Source organism: Helianthus annuus, chromosome 6, assembly GCF_002127325.2.
Source record: "Helianthus annuus cultivar XRQ/B chromosome 6, HanXRQr2.0-SUNRISE, whole genome shotgun sequence".
Classification (NCBI taxonomy): Eukaryota; Viridiplantae; Streptophyta; class Magnoliopsida; order Asterales; family Asteraceae; genus Helianthus; species Helianthus annuus.
The window spans coordinates 24,930,818-24,936,817 of record NC_035438.2 but is presented as its reverse complement, the minus strand read 5'-3'; positions in this window follow the sequence as shown (position 1 = coordinate 24,936,817).

The window sequence follows — 6,000 nt, the reverse complement described above, 5'->3', positions numbered from 1 at the left end:
ATCTTTTTCGCTAGAATCGACTTCCTTATTCTTTGGCAAAACCTTTTCTTTGTTTAAAAACATAGTTTCTTGAACGATCTTCATCATAAAAATGTTCCATAAACCCCATTATTTCATTCCTCAGCCTGTGCTATGTTTGCCTTATTATTTTAATCGGTCTGGGCATCTTGAAACAAAGTGTCCATATTTGTCACACCGGTAACATTTTATCCCCGATAAATCACGCTTTTTATCCTTTTGCTTTAAGTTGTCTCGGGTTTAATTTTCTTCTTTTTGACCGCGATTTTGGCTGTTATCTTGACCATACCCTCGCGACGAGTGGGATCCTCAACCTCCACCCCTTCTAGAGATTCGTCCACGGTTAGAAGAAGATTTAGACTTAGAGAACACTAACTTACTCGAATTATCATTTGCATGTTCTTCATCTTTGATCCTTTCTTCATAGGCTTTCACTATACCAACCACGTCTTCATACCCGATCGTCTTCAAGTCCAAAACTTGTTCAAGTGAGGTCATAAAGTGAATAAAACGCCTTGGCATACTAGTAAGGAATTTCTTGACAAGTTTTCATTCCTCAATCTTTTCTCCCAGTGTTGCTGCCTTAGAAACAATAGACTACAACTTTGAGGCATACTCATCAGTCATTCTGGTATCCCTCATCTTCAACCGTTGAATTCAGTTATTAAGGTTTGAAGTCTTGCTTCTTTCACATGTTCTGCACCAAGATTCCTCCTGTATCGATTAAAACAGAAGCGCTTTCGCTACATTGTTTTCTTGCATCATTGGAACCCGGATCAATCACATCCCAAACCCCATGAATCCCAAAAATAACCTCCATATGCATGCTCCAAATTGTGTAATTCGTTGAAGTTAACATTGGACATTAAAACGAACCTAGATTTGTTTCCTTAACCAGAGCGTTTGAATCTTCACCATCAACCATCGTTCATTTCTTTCATCAGATATAGGTTTTGGTAATCTCTGGTGAATAAATTTTCTTAAATACAATTTAACACAGTTGTAAATCGGTTCATTTTTTCGATTTCGGTCAATTGGTTCGTAGGACAATCAGCAGTTTCCTACTTCCAACCTACTTTTAATCGACTAATAACAAGACAATCATCAGCTACTAGAGTTTCTTCCAACTTGTTAATTCTAAATCGAAATTCATACCACGTTTAATTTACGATACCATGTTTAATTTACGATTTCAATTTTAAGGTAGTTGTATAAGGATTACCTTGGTTTTTTTTAGAAAACAAACATTGTACTGTTGTTTTCAAATAGTTAAAGCCCACCCTTTTTTAATTAACACAACTCTAAAGCAAATTGTAAATAAGCAAGGTAATTTAAGTAATGTACCCTTTTCAATTATTTACAACCATAAATAAAAACCACATCCCTGTTGCCCTTTCCCAAACGCGCATCGCTTGAAATTGAGACTGGTCCTCTAGTCACGATCGTTGATTAGGGGTTATTTCTTTAATCCCTTGCTACGTCTCACTCCTATCGCTGATCAAGAGGCTATCAAACGCTCAATTCATGCAATTGATACTGACGATGCTCCGAGGATAACCACAATTCCGGTGACCTGCTGCTGTTTTGAGACCCCTCTAATCCTAGGTCTCATTCACAGATTGATCTCCTTTGTAGGTAATCAAAATTCGCAAGTCCCTCTAGATTTCAATCAATCATGCTCATTTTTCGATCTCAATTTTTACTGTAATTGAATTGTCGCTACTGTTCTGAATAGATTAAAGAACTTCTGTGTCGCTGGTTCCTTAATTCCGTGCACTATCAAACACAACCCCTTGCTCGCAGGTTTGTTTTAATCACCACAGGTCCCTTTAATCGATGCTCTGATACCACTTAAAGAGAATTAGTACCAGCTTGTAGCTTGTAATGTAAATCAAAGAACAATAGAACTCACATATTGTTGCAAACACCCACAATTTTATTAAGGAAAGTTTCTCAAAACCTTAATTCCAATTTTCCCAACCCATTTGATTGGTATATATAGCTAACCTATCGCATTATACTATAACTAGGATTCTTCATTAATAATTACACTATAATTATCTTGTACACATCCTATTGTAACTCAATTAGGACCACTAAGATAATTATTCATAAATTGATTAATATATTTAATTAACTGCTTATCTTGCACTCCAAGCAACCTTCCTTAATCACCTCACACATTAAGCCACCGATGGTCAAGAATTCCCTAACACTTATATTATTTATATTGGGGACAATGGTAGACTAGATTACTAGAATTGGGTAATTTACTACTAGGTTAACAATTGGCTTATTTAGAATTATAACTTTGGGCTTATTAATTATGGTTTATTTTTGACCTATTGAAATAAAAGTGAAACTTGGGCATATCATTTTGAATCAAAATGGACTTAGGATTTTAATATTTTTGTCCCATTATTTAGTTTTATTTTGTATCGTTAGCTCTTTCGAGTGTAGGTTTTCTATCGATATAAAACAAGTGTTGATATCCTTTTGGGCATATTACGACTTTGTTTTTTTCTCTTTCGGTTGCTATACCGAGTGTCGGTACCATAACGAACTAACCGTTACTGACATACACTTTATTTAATTTTTTAGTAGTTTTTATTTATCTCTAATAATTTGCATTCGTTAACTTTTTAATAATTTGATAGAGGTTAAGTATCGAAATTTCGCCCATAGTGTCCACGGATTGATATTCGGTCTTGCCACCTACACTACACTGCAACCAGTGCACTTGCTGATTATGTGTGGTTTAATAATGGTTCCATTTTTAAAACTTGTTTCGAAATTAATATATACATTTTTCACACATCATCTATTCCATGGACCATTTCATTTACAAAAAGATTTTTTAAGAACTTTATTTAATCCATTATTTAATGGCCGAACCTCATGGCTACTTAAAGCACATGACAAGCGATCTTCTTGTTTGATCCCACCTCATGGCTAGCTAGACACATGAAAGATCGTCTTATTTAGTTAGGCCTGTTCGCAAGTGATGTGTCTGAAAGACACATGACAGATCGTCTTGTTTTCATAGTGTGAAAACCTGCATTTTAATAGTTGTTTGTTATAAATCTTGCTTGAAATGGATTAAATGTTTGTTTTTGAGAGATTTGCAGATTCCTAAGTGAAATGAAGGATTTATGGGCCATATTAGGATATTATTGCAGATGCGAATAAGGCAGGCCCAACCGATACCCTTATGGTGTGAACCTGTTAATGAGTAACGAGTCGTGGGCCTAAAGTAAGTGCACCGCCTTAGAGAATGGAACCCTAATGTGATAACCCAAGAAGTGACGGACTTACGATCCATAACCTGAATGTTGGTTACGGGTCATAACCCACTCGGATACTACCTGGGCCGTATTTAAAAAATGACATGTCGTGGAAACCTTAGACGTTGCGAAAACATGAGTAAGAATAATGCAAAAAAGGATGTTGAAAGAAGACGATTCAAGATCAGATCAACAGGAGGAAGATTCAAGGAAGAATAGCGTACAAGAGGTCGAGATATCGATCCTTACTGAGTTAGACCCTTCTTATTATCATTTTCCTTTAGATTCTATCATGTATTGATGAATTCTTTAGTTTTGTTTGTTACTATGAGTAGCTAACCGTGCTATAGTCGGTTAGGTTAGGATGATTCTTGATATTTTGTAATAATATAGTTGTATGAAAGTGTGTTTTAGTAAGGTTTGCGTACGAACTTGTGATTGTGTAATCTATATGATGAGTATTGATGTTTGAATGAGTTTGTGTGGTTAATTTTGGTCTTTCTACGAGGTTATGCATGTTAGATCTGTCTTTAGGCTATATATCGACCGTTAGTCTAGGGCTGGATACTTAGTAGGTAAAGGACAAACTTTTTTCAGGGTTGGTAAATCATATGGGTCATCTACGGGAAGCATCTGAATAAAAGGATCTAGAAACTAGTTACGGGGTTGTTGTTAATTGAGTAACATAGATAGTAATTCGCTCGGTTCGTTAAACTATTGTTGCTATAACAATATAAGAAACTCTTTAATCACAAGGGATGGGTAAATGACTTAGTTACTTAGAACCGATAGAACAAAATAAGAAACTCTATAATCACAAGGAATATGTAAATGACTTAGTTACTTAGAACCGGATAAGTAGGTGTGTTTATAGCTTGGTTATTTGGGGACATGGGGTTAACCAGAGAGAACTTTTCATTAAAACCATAATCAACTACTTTGCAAAAAGTACTAAGATGAATTGGTTATCTTACTTATAACTGTTTTCACAAACTTAATCATTAGGTTGTTTAGTGTTTTCTTGAGTATTAAAATTTAGAGTTAATTGCAAAAATCGTCCCTGAGGTTTGGGTACGTTTGCCATTTTCGTCCAAAATAACCTTTTTTACCATTTTGCCCCCCACGTTTGGCATTTTTTTGCCATTTTCATCCAAATGACTAACTTAGTTAAAAAACACCGTTTAATGAGGGGTATGTTTGAAATTTTACATTCATAAGTAGGGTATTTTGGTCTTTTGGCTTTATCATTTTATTTTAATAAAAAAACTTTTTTCTTCATCCCTAGTCACCCCACTGCACCTGCACCTCCACCACCACCACCACCACCCCACCATCCATTACCACCATTGCCAAATTTGAAACCCTACCACACCAGCCATAACCACCATTGTCGGATCTGAAACCCCACCTAATTCTATCAAAATTCGTTCAACAAAATGACAACAATTCAATTTTTCTTCAATTTCCTGTAAAAAACTATTGTCATCTCCTTGATTTGACTCAATTCTTGAACAAATCCAAAACGTATTGAGCCCTACTCGACTCAATTAAAATGAATTCTAAGGTTTCTAAAACAAAATCAGCATGATGAATGAAACTGAAGCAAGCGTAACACCGCTCCATCTGAGCAATTGGGTCAGTTTCTACCTCCTTCACGTCTCCCTTGAACACATCTTTACGAGAAGTCAGATCCACACCCGAATAGAACAACCGACCCAACCCGGACAGTATGATGACCCTCCTAGAGTCGTCGGAGTTTAGAGAGTTGAATACACACGCCAGATCTGTCATCATCGGCTTCGTCAACGACTTTAGGCAGTTATAGAGAGGAATCCGATGATGCCAGGTGGTTGGTGGAGGTGGAAGTGATGGGGCTGGTGGCTGATGAAGATGATGATGATGGAGGTCGTGGCAAGTAGTGGCGGGAGTGGTGGTTGATGGCGGTGATACTTGTCACCTTGTCAGAGATAAGTTGGGTGGAGAAGTACTGTCTGCGATAATGAACATTTATACAAAGCATGATGATCAGATTTTTTTGGTTTGAATATAATATATAAATGAAAATAAATAATTAAATGCATTTTTATATAATATATAAAATGATAAAAGCAAAAGACCAAAATACCCTTACTTATAAATGTAAAATTTCAAACATAACCCGCATTAAACGGTGTTTTTTAACTAAGTTAATCATTTGGATGAAACTGGAAAAAAAAATGCCAAACGTGGGGGGCAAAATGGTACAAAAAGGTCATTTTGGACGAAAATGGCAAACGTGCCCAAACCTCAGGGACGATTTTGGCAATTAACTCTAAAATTTACTTAGGTTAGATATTAGGATCAAATACAAACCACATTTCGCATACAAACTGTAAGAACTATTTAAAAAGTGTCACGCGACATACAACCAATTATAGAGAAATGATAAAATAATATCCTAAATAATATCAATTATATTGAATTCCCTATAAGCATGCTAACAATCAATTAATTATTTATTTGGATCTTCATTTTGTTTTCAATGTGCCGATTAAGAAAAGTGCTGATATCATTCAAATATGTGTTAAAATCAATTATCTTAATTAATTTTCATTTGCTAATTTAATTCAAAAGTGCTACTTTTATGTATATATTGTTTTGGTATGTGCCAATTTAATTTTTTTTAAGTGATAGGTTCTGTTCTTACGGTTTATAGGAT